Source organism: Zonotrichia albicollis, chromosome 4 (genome assembly GCF_047830755.1).
Source record: "Zonotrichia albicollis isolate bZonAlb1 chromosome 4, bZonAlb1.hap1, whole genome shotgun sequence".
Classification (NCBI taxonomy): Eukaryota; Metazoa; Chordata; class Aves; order Passeriformes; family Passerellidae; genus Zonotrichia; species Zonotrichia albicollis.
This window is the reverse complement of record NC_133822.1, coordinates 14,821,325-14,835,056: the sequence shown is the minus strand read 5'-3', so window position 1 is coordinate 14,835,056 and position 13,732 is coordinate 14,821,325. Positions and strand designations below refer to the sequence as shown.

General features: G+C 46.7%; 1 protein-coding gene across 18 annotated transcripts in view; it reads right to left on the bottom strand.

Annotated features, from left to right (window-relative positions):
• The window catches only part of MICAL3 (microtubule associated monooxygenase, calponin and LIM domain containing 3), a 173,231-nt gene that overhangs the window by 151,852 nt on the left and 7,647 nt on the right, over positions 1–13,732 (bottom strand). For 16 of the 18 annotated variants that reach the window (XM_074538896.1, XM_074538880.1, XM_074538876.1 and 13 more), the window contains exon 1: positions 344–502. The exons of 1 other annotated variant lie outside the window; for it this stretch is intronic. The gene's annotated coding sequence lies outside the window, so the exon portion shown is untranslated. Of the gene's footprint in view, positions 1–343; positions 503–7,948; positions 8,269–13,732 lie in introns of those variants that run through there. One more of the 18 variants, XM_074538877.1, reaches the window with a different exon arrangement.

The following is a 13,732-nucleotide window of genomic DNA, read 5'->3' as shown; positions in this document are numbered from 1 at the left end:
CCCGCGCGGCGCCCGGGGCGATGCGGCCGAGCCGCAGCAGCCGCGCGGTGCCCTCGGGGCTGAGCCGCCCGCTCCGGCCCGGGTCCGCCCCGTTCCTGCCCGGCGCCGAGCCGTGTAACCGGGGCACGGAGCCGGCACAGGACCGCCGGCAGAGACCGCGCTCCGGTGCCCGCCGCCCTGTGCCCGCCTCAGCCGCAGCCGCCGCTCCCCACACGGCGCGCAGACCCCGCTCCGCGCGCCGGGGCCGTTCGCCGCGCGGTGCCGCCACACGACGGGGACCCTCCGCCGCCGCCCCCGCCCCACCTGCCGACCCGCAGCCCTCCCGCCCACCGCGGGCACTTGCCTTCGCTTCATGCCGCTGCTCGGGGGCGGCGGAGCGGGGCTGGGGCTACACCGGGACTGAGGCTGGAGCGGAGCGGGACCGGCCCGTCCCTGCCCGCCGCGGGAGGGGCGGGTGCAGCCGCGGCGGCGCGCGCGCGCACACCTTGGCAGCTCGCGCTGCCGCTGCCCCGCCCACCGCGCGGGCAGAGCCCCCTTCCCGCCCGGCCCTTGGGGCGGCGCACCGGGGACAGGGGAGGGGCGGCGGTAAACGGCGGCTTCGCAGCCGCTGGGCACGCCGTGCAGAGGAGAGACGAGGGGAGGAGAGCAAAGGCAACGGGAAAGCAACAGGTGTGGCGGAGAACGGGCGCCATGCCCCGCGCGGTTATCCCCCGACAGCGGAGACAGCCCCGCTGCTCCCCCGCCCCATGTGGCAGTGGTACGCTCCCACCGCTCGAATTGCAACCGGCCGGGCGGGGATTGGTGGAGATCAAAAAAGGGGCGGGGCCAAGCGGCGGCCGTTTAAAGCGCCCCCGGGCGGAGGGGTGCGCGTCTCGGGAGCGCGCCCCGGGACACGGGGAACGCCGGTGGAGCCGAGCGGTAGCACCGGGGGGGGGGGGGGGGGGGAAGGCGGCCGCAGAGACCCTTGTAAAGCCGTCTTGAGAAAAGCCCGGAGATTTTTTTTGGCTCGGGGTGGCCGTAGCAGCTCGTCCCGTTGGGAGCGTGATGCGCTCGGGGAGAGCTCTGTACCCCTGCGCTCGGGAAGTGCAGTAATTACATATCCTCTGAACAGAGAGAGACATGGTTCTCCCAGGAAAATCCTGGGAAGTGGTGTAGAAGCTGTAGGAAACTTAGAAGAAAGAGTTTAAACAATTATAATCTCTCTTTCCATAACTATTGTTTATAGATATAGTCTCTAGAGTGCACTATTCATAGCTCGTAATAGTGTGAGAGAAGATTCCTAAAGGCCAATCCAATCTTAAGTCCACCATTGTTTCTATAAGAACTGTAGATTTCTGTTAATAAAGTGTCTCTTCATGCCTTCTGATGATGAAATCTCTGTATCACCTTTATCTGACCCTGATACCCCTGCAGTGAAAGAGAAAATGAGCAGTGTTGCAGCAGGTGGATGCTGCTGCCATCATCCTTGTCTCCAGCTAATCATCTCGGCTTGGGAGCTCCAAATATTGGCTAATCCCTCAGGTCACACTGAGGTGACAGTGTAGGGACTGGCTGGACCAGGCAATGAGCCAGTCCTGGTCTTTGACAGCACTGAGAGGAACCCAGAAATGTCCCACCAAAGCTACAGCCTTCCAACCCCACCTTAAGAGAAGTCTCCATAGCATATTAGAGATTCTGGCATGACAAGTAGTCAGGTATTGTAGTAGCACACAATAAAGCACCAAGCAGATATCATTCATAAGAGATGCATAAAATGAGTTAATGATATGGCTGAGCAAATTCTTACTACAGCGGGGTATGACAAATATCAGCCAGAAGTGCACAATTCCCAATTCACTATCTATATCCCTGTCTGAGAACAGATGGAGGAAAGCCTTTAGCTGATCTAAACTTGGCTCAGCCCACCCTGTTTACTGATGGAGTTTCCATGAACAGAGAAATGAGAGCTACTGGTTGCAATCACGGGAGAGCCTCAGCCTGCTGATTCACCTTCCATTATCTGTTCTAAACCAACATTTGCAGGTGTTCTCCCCTGCAAAGCTGCAGGCTGGGGGTGTGTTAATTACTGAAAAATGAAAGCAGATGGAGGAGGGGGTTTACACACAGTGATAGAGGAGATGTTTGGAAATGCTCTCCCGGGGCCTGACTCGCACGGGGTTTGCAGTGATCACTGCCTGAGCACTCTGAGCAGTCAGGAGGAGAGCTGGCAAGTGGAACAGGAATCTTTGTAAAGTGCTAATAAGGACCCAAACAATTCCCATTAGGGAGCTGCAGAGCCATCTGCACTCTAGCATCAGGCTGCCTATGGCATCCACAGCAAGGCTTGAGTGTCTTGGCTCGATATTTCGGAATCCAGCAGCAGAGAGGCTAAGTCATATGACAGGGTTATTTGCATCATTATGCTGCTGGATTCCCAGAGAAGTTTGCAGTGAGAGGAGGGGTTTAAACAAGTAGAACTGAAGCAGAAACAAAGGACTGTAGTGCCTCTGCACGTCCCTTGTCACCGCATGCACGTGGTGGGCAGAGTGGGAGGAGGGTGGCAGGCAGTACTGTACAGAACTCCAGGCTAATAAAGCACACTCACAAAAACTGCAACATCAGTACAAAATGGGCTCTTTTGCAACACAACAACAAGCTAAGACAGCTGAAATCCTGCATCTCAGCTCGGTTAGAAGCCTGGCGTTCCAGGCTGGTGATGTGCAGGGCAAGCCCAGCACCATTATCTCCCCCGAGGGTTTGACAGAACCCTGGTTTGCACCAGGCTAGGGAGCAGTGTACCCAGCCAGGCAGTGATGGATTCCCTGCGAATTCCTGCCTGCAGGCACTGGAAACTTGGGTGTTGGCACTCCAGAAGTGACCTCTAGTGAGCAGAGCAGCTGTTGAGGAAGCAGTTCCAAACCAACCCAGGGGAAAATATTGTGGTTCCAGACTGAGCTTTTTCAAGGAGCTGAGCTGCTACCACTCAAAATAAAGTCAGAGTATGGCACAGTGTCCCATTTTCAAAAATACATATAAAAATAACAAAAATATAAATTGTATAGAAAAATAAGTCTATATAGAAAAATAATATATAGGAAAATTTTTTAATGTATTCCAAGAGAAATTATTGATGGCTCATAAGGCTCAGGTGTTGCTCCCAGTCAGACAAGGAGTATAACAAGGAAGGCAAGTTACAGAAGAAAACTCAGGAAAGTTTTTGGTATCTCTATGAAATCAAAGCTATTTTCACAGTAAAAATAGCCAAGGAATCTTAAATTCTATTTTGACAATCTTTCAAGGTTCAGGACTAGCCAGGTGTATGCTCCTGTGGGAATCTGTAATCTCTTTTAACCGAGAGCACCAAATTCCACGGGAAGCATACTGTCCCAGAGCAGGGTCCCCACATCTGGAAACAGGAAGTAAAAACACAGCAAGCAGATTTTCAAACAAGGAGGTGATCACCAAATGACAGCACTGGAAGGGATACTGAGAGGTCATCTAACTCCAGCCCTGTGAAAGCATCTCTGTCCCATCTGTTTTACCTCTTAAAGACCTCCCCAGTGCAGACACCACAGTCTATCCAGGAAAGATGTTCTTCTCTCATGATTTACTCTTTTTGCCTTTAGAAAGTTTCCTCTAATGGTAAAGCTGGATCTCTCTTACCATAATTTACATGTACTTCTCATCCTACCCAACAGAGACAAAAAAAAAAACCATTTGCTCCTGAACTCCTGCAACAGCCTTTTAGATGCATGAAGATTTCTCATGTCACTTTTCACATTCTCCAGACCTAAAACTTCATTTCTTCTTGTCTGTCCTTCTAGTTTAGATTGGGTGGGGCTCTGTTGATTCATGGTGCTCCCCTTTGGTGGCTCTCACTTTAATCCATGTCTTTCCTGAGTTTCTCTCTGCAGGAACAGCATACAGTGTGATCCCAGCTGGGGCCTTACCAGAGCAATGTGGAACGGAAGGAGCACTTGGTGTGCTCTGCAATCATCTCTCCTGTTTTTACATTTTAGTGTGACATTCACAGTGACAAAGGATTTTTTGTTGTTTTTTGTTTCAATTTGTATAAGTCAAGGCCACAACATGAAACCAAACTGCCCCTGAGATGCTCTCTATTAACAGGAACTCTTTTCTCCTGTGTGCAAGTGTTTTTGTTAAAAGTCACTGTATTTGAATTGCCATCTGCTGTAAGAGACTGAATTGGGATCTTGATGAGTTACAGTCTTGTTTTCTCATGCTCACACTTACCGGGACAGCTAAACCCTTTTTTTGTTTTCAGTGTTAGAGTAATCTGTATACAAATGAGCAGCTAAGAGCTTCCAAAAGAACTGTTTTCAGAAGAAAGTGAAGGACTAGTCTAGTCTACAGAGAATTTAAAATTTGCTGTTTTCTGTCCAGTTGTCCTGGAGCACTGACTTCCTAAGCAAGAGCACAAGTGTTCAATCTGTGGTTCCAATGCAAGGCAGAAGTCACCAAGCACCCAGCATTCTCCTGGTGCAAGTGATTATTCACTGCACAGGCATGTGAATAGCTGCAATATTTATGAAATTATGTATTCAACCCCCTGAACACACATGCACACCCTAATCCTGACTGATGTTGTGTGCTGAGCTGGAAACTTGAGTTTCAGATTAATTGCTGGTGTTGTTTGGTTGCAAGGAAACAAATACAAGGCTAATTCACTTCAAAGAAACCTATCTCTTGGTGCTCTAAGTAGAAAGTTCTGTAGGTAAAAACTTCTGCAGTTAAAAAGGAAAACAAAAAGCCAGCCCATCAGAGGCAGTGAGTTTGGATCATGTAGATAAACATTTCTAACCCATCATGCTGAAAAAATAAGTGTTCTGATAGGAACTAATAAGGAAGGTTTCTCTGGGGCTCCATGCAAATCTGCTGAGTGTTCATTATAGACTTCAGCATTTGGAACTGTTTTAAGAATGAGAGAGGTTCTGGGTCTGTGCATATCCACTGCAGACAATTTCACTGCTCACAGATTTTGCCAAGCAGTAAAATATAAAGTTGCAGCTTTGGGTTTGCTGCTATGAGTCAGGACTGTGGGCATATGAGAAGCTGATGAGAAACACACAACTTTCACTTCACTAGACTGTAAAGCCTTAAGTAGAATTAACACAAACCAAAGGGCTACACAAGTGCAGAAAACTCCCTCCCAAAATGGTAAATTATGCCAAGGCTGGGAAGAGCAGCCCAGCTGAGTTTCACTTCATGCTTTAGGAACAACAGTTCAAGTGTGTAAAGAGGTGTGAGAGTTTCCAAAGCAGTAAGACAAGTGTTTGTCAAGGAAGAAAATATAGATATTCAAGCACACCATACCCAGATGAAGTACTACTAGACTGCCGGCCTACAATTAATCCACTAACCAAAAAAATCACAAGCACAGCATTTTCTTGTACTCAGACAGTCCCCAAGAAGGACCAAAGGGAATGGATTCAAATGTGCCTTGATGAAATGTAATAGCAACTCCTGCAAGGTCATTATTGAGACCCTTCATTGGTTCTTCACCTAATTTGGACTACAAATGTTCCCCATAAGAGCTGCCTGTTAAGCTGAGGTTGCTTTGCTCCACAGAGCATGCATCAAGGTCTAAAAGGCATGTTTACTATTTGGAGTTTGGATTAGGGAGAGCCTGAGCTATGTTTACTATGCTTGTTTATAAAACAACAGCTTTTTACTCCTTTAAGGAAATGTACAGAGCAGCTCCCTTGTGGTGTTGTTGTGGAAATAACTGGCAGTCTCTTCCAAACAGATTTGGAAGTTTCCTTCAAACTCTTAACCATGGTTAGGTTCTCTTTATCTGTGTTGTCCTGGTTGAGAAGCTTTTTGCTTTATTAGAGCTACTGGAACTGTTCTTTGACAAGCTATAAAAAAGACTCTACCTATGTTCAATCCAAATTCATCACTGTTTAGAGAAGTACTAATAAAAAGGGAAAAGTAAATCAATGAAGTCACTTTATTGATCTTGAGAATGTGGAACTACTATTAATAAAACATGTTGATGTTGTTTTATGGATAGGTCAAAGTCCTGCTAAGGGTGTGTTTGTCATTCTAATTTTTGTGCAGTTTCATCAACAAAGTATTTGCTCTTGCAGTATTGTAGTTATTCATCTCCTGTTTTCCTCCCCCACAGGCAGAACATCTGCTAAATGTTTCTGAATCCGAGCTTGTTGGGCTAGGGCCCGCTGCTTTTCCATATTTATGAACTGTGTGGTACACTGGCACTCATTCAGCAGCCTGCTTCCCCAGGCTCATGCACAATGACATCAGCTGCTGTGGGTTTGTGTGCAGGAGATCCACATGTGCAGGGCTCACACAGGGGGCTGCAGAAATCCTCTGGCCTCCAGAAGCACTCAAACTCCACTGCTGCCCAGGAACAGAACTATCAATTAACATCGGAGCCATGCAGGGATGAGGAAGAGGAACTACAGGTATTTGTGGTGTCACCTGGAATTGTAATGAAGAGTAATGGGCTAAAATGGAATGAAAAGAGTTCTATCTGACTCCTGAAATATCATCCAAATATTTTTCAGTTTGGTCAAAGAGGCCAACTAAACAAAAGCTACTGTGCTTGTGTTAGTTGTAACAGGCAGGACAAAGCAGGAGGAAGGAGCCCATAATTAATTTCTGACTTGTGTTTTTGCTCTGTAGTAGCCCAGGCTGTCATGCCAACGCTCAGACAGGCCCAGCTTTATGCCATGTACACACTGAGGGGAGGCTGCTGTGCCATTCTCGTGCCCACACGTGACCCCCATCACACCAGGAGAGGCTGTGCTCACAAACTGCCCTTGTGTGCCCAGCCTGGGTGACCTGTCCCTGCTCCCTTCCCAGCTGCTCTGCAAACTGTGCCTTGCCAAAGTCAGGGATGCAGGAGTTTCAAACCTCGTGAGAAACAAGGGACCCCATCCCCTCTCGACTCCGAGAGCTCTGAGGGTCATTTGTCTGCCCAAATGCATGCCAGCAACAGACCACAGGCACAATCACAGCCTAATAGTCCTAATGAGATTACAGCTAGAGATGCCCCAGTGCTGCTGGCTGATTAAGGAACAGAACAAGCACCAAATTCATCTGGAGAAAAAGAAATCTCCTTGCCTTTCAACATGCAGGTTGATCAGGATTTCAGATCTATGGTGCAAAACCTTTGATTTCTTTTCCCTTATAATTCCTTACAATTATTTTTTTGCAATCCATTACTTTCTGTACAAAGCAGTGTATTCATTTCACAGATGACTAAGTTACATGAATATTTTTCAGGACATGATTTGAAACTGATGATCACACTGCTCAGTAACATGACTACATTTATAGATGCCTATTGTTAGCCATGGTAGGTTGATCTCACCCATGGCTACTGTCTGTGTGCTTGACTGTGACACCCATGTGCTACAGGGGAACGTGGTGGATCTCTGCCAGTATAATAATTCCTTTTATCAGCAGTTTATCTGGAGCATCTGTTTGTCTCATCAGAGTGAAACTGCTTGTAACTCTATCCTCCACAGGGCAAATACTCTTTCTGCACCTGTTCAAGCATTTGATTTACTTACTGCTTCAATTCTTAATCTCAATGAAAACAAATAAGTCAGCTTGTACAACAAAGGCTGGAACCATGAATTAAATGGAAAAGCTGATACAGGAGCATATCAGCTGGCTAGAGCACAAACCTGGTATTAAGGTAGGATTGTGCAGAGCTCACTGCAAACTGCAGATCTCATCGGGCTTCCTGCAAGAAACCTGCTGCTGCTGATGGCAAGGCTGCAGCTCCTGCAGGAATTCATGCCTAGGAAAAAAAGCCAGTAGCAGTGCATTCACGGATTTTGCAAGAAGCCTAGAGCTGGCACAAAAGAAAATTCCTCCCCTCAGACACGAGAAACCCCGGAATTTCCTAGCCAATGGCAAACAATAAATAAACAATTTGCAGCAGAAGGTAGGGGAGGCTGGCTGGGTGGGTACTCACCGGGAATGACCTTCTTCTCAGATGAGTAACTCCTCCCGACAGGTGCTCCCAGCTCCCCGCCTCTGCAGGGGCAGACACCCGAAGGAGAGCCCCTGCCCTGCCCTGCCTCACACGGCTTCTCCTTGCAGCAGCGATTTTCTCCTTCTCCAGGCTGTGAGGTAAAGCCACAATTTAAAAGGAACGGGATCTGGGGTGCGAATCTCCTTGTGCGAGCCTTTGCCAGAGCATCTCGAGGAGGCTGAGTGATGATGGCTCTGGCTGCCAAGTCGTCACGGTTGCCACAGCAACGGAGCAGTGGTCCCCTGTGGCTGGCGAAGGGAGTGGCAGTGGGAGCACCGAATGGATGCACTGCCTCCTCCTCCTCCTCCCAGGGCTGCTCTGACCTGGGGAACCCACCCCTTTCTCTAAAAAGGCTGTTCGATGCACAAGGTGTTTCCCTCACACCCCCCCTCCCACCTTGGTTACTCCACTCACAGATCTCCACAGCATCTTTAATCTTGTCTCTGTGGTGGTGAAGGAAAGCTGGCATAACCCCGAGAGAGCTGCTGGCATCCCCTGAGAAATGCCATGGCTTGTGAAAAGAGGAGAAAAGAAACCTTGTTCTGGTGAAAATCTGAGCAGGAGCACACGCTCCCCAGTGTTTGAAGAAGTGCTGGGGCAGTGTGATATAATCTTGTCTCTGTGAGCAGGTGAATGAGCAGTTGAGAGAGCAGGAGGGGATTTCTCTGCCAAGTGTTTCTCTGCCAACAGAGCCGAGCACAAGTGTGTCTGTGAGGCCCTGTTACAGCCACGGGGAAGCTCAGGGCAGGCAGCATTCCTTTGTTCCTGTCCCCTCAACTGAAAAGTCTCGGTGCTGTCATTTCTGAGCTATAATATTGCTCTTTTCTACTTATTTTTATTATAACATCTACATAAACATTAGCAGTAATGTTAGGCAGGACAGTCCAGCACAGTGCAGATCTGCAGAGTCTGGGCTGGAGTCAGAAAAGCAGCCAAGGCTGCAGAAGCAGGCGTTATTTTGCTGGACAATGAACAATTCAGCCTTGTTTTGGAAAGCAACTCCTTGGATAGTTAAATAATACCACTTGTTTATGAGACAGACTATTTATCTCATCTTCTTTATAAAATGTTGCTAACGGTCCTTTGTTGCTTTCCTGATTATTCTCTCTTAAAGCCAAGTGCTTCTTTTAAGGTAATGGGTTTCCTCTCTCAGGGCACCAGTAACAAACACAGCTCTGTGTGCACGTAGGTGGTGTGGACAAAAACAAACACACAGAAGTAAAACCCACACATTTTCCTTCTTAACTGACTCTCCTGTCCTCACTTTCAACCCAGGTTTTTGGGCAATCTGTGACAGTGGCTCATCCCAATTTGCTAGGTAGGGACAGGCCTCCAGGGGCCAAAATCCAGATGTTAAGAGATCCCATCATGACAAGGGGTTAAGTACCTTTTTGCTCCACTGTAATCTGCAGCAGCAGGGATGGGACTAGTTAAGAACAGCAGTATCAGCCAGAAGGGCTGATTATAATCTAGTTCAATTCTAGAAAGAGTTGAACTAGATTATAAAAGCTGTGAGCAGGCAAAAAACCCTCACGTGTTAAAAGAAGTAAAGTAAAAATTCAAATATTTTTATTTATCTTTGCCTCTGCCCTCAGACTGAGTTTTCCAGCTTTCCTCCAACATACTGTGAGATTAAAACTTAACTTGGTTTAGAAAAAACATTTCAATTTCTGCTATGTTTACAGGATTCTTCAATGTGGGACTTGGAGAACATCACCAAACACGGTGATGGCCATGACAAGACCACTGGGCTTGGCAGTGCAGAATATCTCTGTGAAGGAAAGTCCATCTAGGCCCAGCCTAAGGGAGTCTGGAGCCTTCTGATTACAGGTGCTGGATTTAACAGCATCACCCCCACACACAGACACCCTCCCTGCACAGTGCCTTGTTCAAAATCAGTTATTGGTACAGCCAGAATTAGGAGCACCCAGTTCCACACAGGTGTGAGGTTACTAAATATATGAAGGCATCTTATAGAAATTCAAGTTATCACAAGCATTTTATGCCTGTTTCCTCAGTAACCTTAAATGAGACTGCAGCAAGATAGAAACTGAGCTGCACACTTGGTCTCACACAGGAAAGTGGTGCTTGGTACATATAATTAAATAAATCTGTTTTGCTGACACTCCCTCCCCCACCCTTTCCCTCAGCTATTTTTATGCTTGGCTTAGTGGAAAAGACTTGGTGCCTCTGGGTGTGAAGCATGGAGCCATTCAAAACGAAGCTGTCCCCTGAAGAAGACAATCCTGAGCAGGAATAATGCTGGGCTCTCAGGGGGCAGGAAAGCAGCAGAGGAATGCAGGGCAGAGGAGGTGGCTGGGCTTGGCCTGCAGCACTGAGAAGTCTTTTCCATTTGCAGCTCTCTCCTCCTGCAGTCGGAGCTGCTTCATGGCATCACGAGGGCTGCTGTAGCATTACTCAGTGAAGAGGGTATAAAAATGACAGCAGCTAATAAGCACCCATTTCTCATCAGTGGCCTCATAAGGCTAATTGCACAAACAGAAGGTTTCGGAGGCCAACGGGCTGGAAATGACATTCTGTCTGCTGGATCCCAAGCAGCACAGAGAGAGATTGCCTCCCTGAGCCTGGACACCAGCAAAGGGAGGGCAAGCCCCAAATGTGTGTCCACAGGAGGGCACAGACTTCAGAAACTGAGCTGGAGTGCTAAAAACACAGCACAGCCATTCTTCCTGGTGATCAGGAGCAGAAACATTGAATGTTCCTTTGTCCACAAATGTCCAGACCACATTCCTGGTTCTGAAGTTCCCTCACAGAAAGGAAGGCTTTGTCTGGAGCTCACGACTGAGGACAGCAAGAAATGCTGAAAAATACTGAAAACAACCAACCCAAGCTTGGTGAAGCAGGGTGGAAACACACCTTGAGGCCTTGGTTCAGGGGAGGCATTCATGCTTCCCAGAGGAGAGGCTGGCTGGTGGGAAGGACAGACACTGGACAGAGCTGTGTGTGGTCCCAGAGCAGCACAAAGGCAGGGAGTGTGTGTTTGTGTGTGTAGGAAGGGAGCTGCTGTAGTGGGAGTGCAGCCCCTGCACGTGAATTATAGATGCCAAAGCTGGAAAAGTGCTTGCTGCTCTGTTCACTTCCCCTTCCTTTGTCTGCTGAAGATCTGAAAAGCTGAATCTTCCACTCATTGCACCAAAGGATCTAATGCAGTATATTTGCTCTAGTATCATCAGTCACAAATTAGCTCATTCTGACCAAAAAAAAAAACTTGACAAGATTGGTTCTTTCAAACATCCAGGTTCATTTTGCTCTTAGTGTCACTATCCAGGCTTATTTTAAACCCACATTTAAATTTTTTTCTCACCCTGATCTATAGTTAGGCTTGTTAGGAAGTGTCTGTGCTTTTTTTTCTATTTTTAAGATATGGGCCCACGTTTGATGGGTTTTTGCTTGAGATTCTCTGGTACACTGCTGGTAAAATTAACTCACAGCCAGTTTTCAAGGCTATTGGAAAGCTATGACCACATTCAAATTTATTCTGTTCTAAATGATTTGGATAGGCTAGGCTTTTTTTTCCCCCAATATTTCCACACCTGATTTTCATGGAGATCTATGCTCCTGCTTGTTTATACTCCTGCTAACTGCAGCTATGGTCATGCATGTTATTGATAGGTTACTGGAAAGCAACTCAGCAATTTTATAACTGCATTATAAATAATTCAATCAACTGTTCTTCCCCACATCTATGTCTCATTTATTAATGGACTTTCTTTCTAGGCAGTATTTTCTTCTCTCATCCCCGTCCCAGATATATAAATATATATATATACACACTTGGAGGAGGAATTTAATTAGTTTCACCGTCCTTGTGCCAAAACTTCCACTGACTTCAGTCGGAGATTTGCCTGAAGAATGCCTGATTATAGTCTGTAGGAATTGGTCCTATTTCTGTACCCCAGAACAGGCTGAAGAGAGTGCACAGAGTGGGCACTGGAGTCCCATGGGGGTTTGAACCCAGAGGCATTGGAAGAGAAGCCCCAAAGTGTGAGTTTATGTGTACAAGAAAAAGAAGGGGAAGCACACAGAGGGGAGCCAGGCAAACTGATTGAGGAGATTTTACATTATTAATTAATGTTAGGCTTTGTTTGTTTGTTTGTTTGGTTTGGTTTGGTTTGGTTTAACTTTTCAAATAACAGAAGAGTGGATTTTCTCTTTCCCCCCCTTTTTCTGTCATCAGACAGCTGTGCAAATATTTTAGCATGTGATTGTGGAAGCACAACACTGCAAAGTTCTGCATTGTGCCAAGAGAAAAGTACAGGAAAACAAAAGGCAAAAGCCTGGGGTAGATCTGGCTGCCAGGATCTTCTGTCCCCAGGGGAACCAGAGGGAGGAAAAGGGAGAGAAAAAGGAGAATTGTGATAGCTTTCACTGCTGACAGTGACAGTATCCCAGGTCAGAAGGAAACACAGGCTGGAAGGAGGGTAGCAAAGGTATCAGAGCAATTAGCAGTCACAGAACCACATCTTTCTCTTTTTTTGTTGTTGGCTTTATCTGCATCACCAACTGCTTGTATTGTACCTGCCCTAAGAGACTGAGTTCTCAGGTTGCAGGTAGATTGAAAACCCAACTTACACAGTGCAGTAAATCAGTCTTTTAATTTAGGAAATCAGACCTACATGCCTGGTTTGTGGTTATACTGGCCTGGCATAAAACAGGACTTTTCCTAAAGCAGCTTGAGGGGTTCATCAGCAAGGCAGTGATTCAGGCCAGATCCCAAACCCATCTCTTCACAAGTTCCCTCAGGAGTTTATGCTGCACAAGTGTGGGCAGTGGGTGATAACACAAACCTAAATATGCCACAGCCAGGAATCAAGATGACTGATTCTCTGCCAAAGAATCCTATCTTCTTACTGTAGGGGAATGAAGTAGTCCATTAAAAAATTAGCTATCACTTGCAACATTCTCACTGGTTTGCCAGGCTCATTTCAGTGATTCCTCTACATCAAATGACAGCACATCTTCATCTTTCACTGCCTAAGTGAAAACAATAGGTCACTGTGTAATGGGACTCCATATCAAGACTCATTCCTGAAGCTGGTCATCATTCTGTGCCCTGAAATACAGAGCTGGGGATACTCCTTTCTTTTTTTTCCTTTTTATTTAGGCCCATAAAACTGCCAAAGTTACTCAAACAAACAAGAAACTCTTGGCTGTACTGCATGTAATCTCCCATCCCAGGGAATTAAACAGGTGGTTATTAAAACTGTAATAACACCCACACTGTGAGAACATTCAAACCCTAAAGGAAGAAATTCTTCCTCCATCAAAGAGAACAAAATCATTTAATGGTTTCAGGAAGTCTTCATGCTCCAGCTTCCTCTAACCATTTGCATTCCACTTCCATTTAATTACCTGAATGATTAATTAACATCTATCAGCTAATGTTTTGCACAGTGCTTCAAACAAGTAAAGCACAGTGTAAATCCTTGCTAGGAGTTGTTAATTAGGCTATACTATTTATGCCACTGTTGTTCTGGGCTCTTCCTATTGCTTTTCATATTCACTTTCATAGGCAGTGTTCGGTGCTGCCTACCATGGCTGTTATTTCCAGGCCAAGTTATGGAATCAGCAGCATCATCCTCCTGGAGCTGTTGCAGGAATATGTAGCTTTTCTGGCATTTTCACATGTACTTTTATGGGACCTGAGTCCCCAGCAAAGACCTTTCATCCTATTATCCACTTTAACAGCATTTTTACCTCACA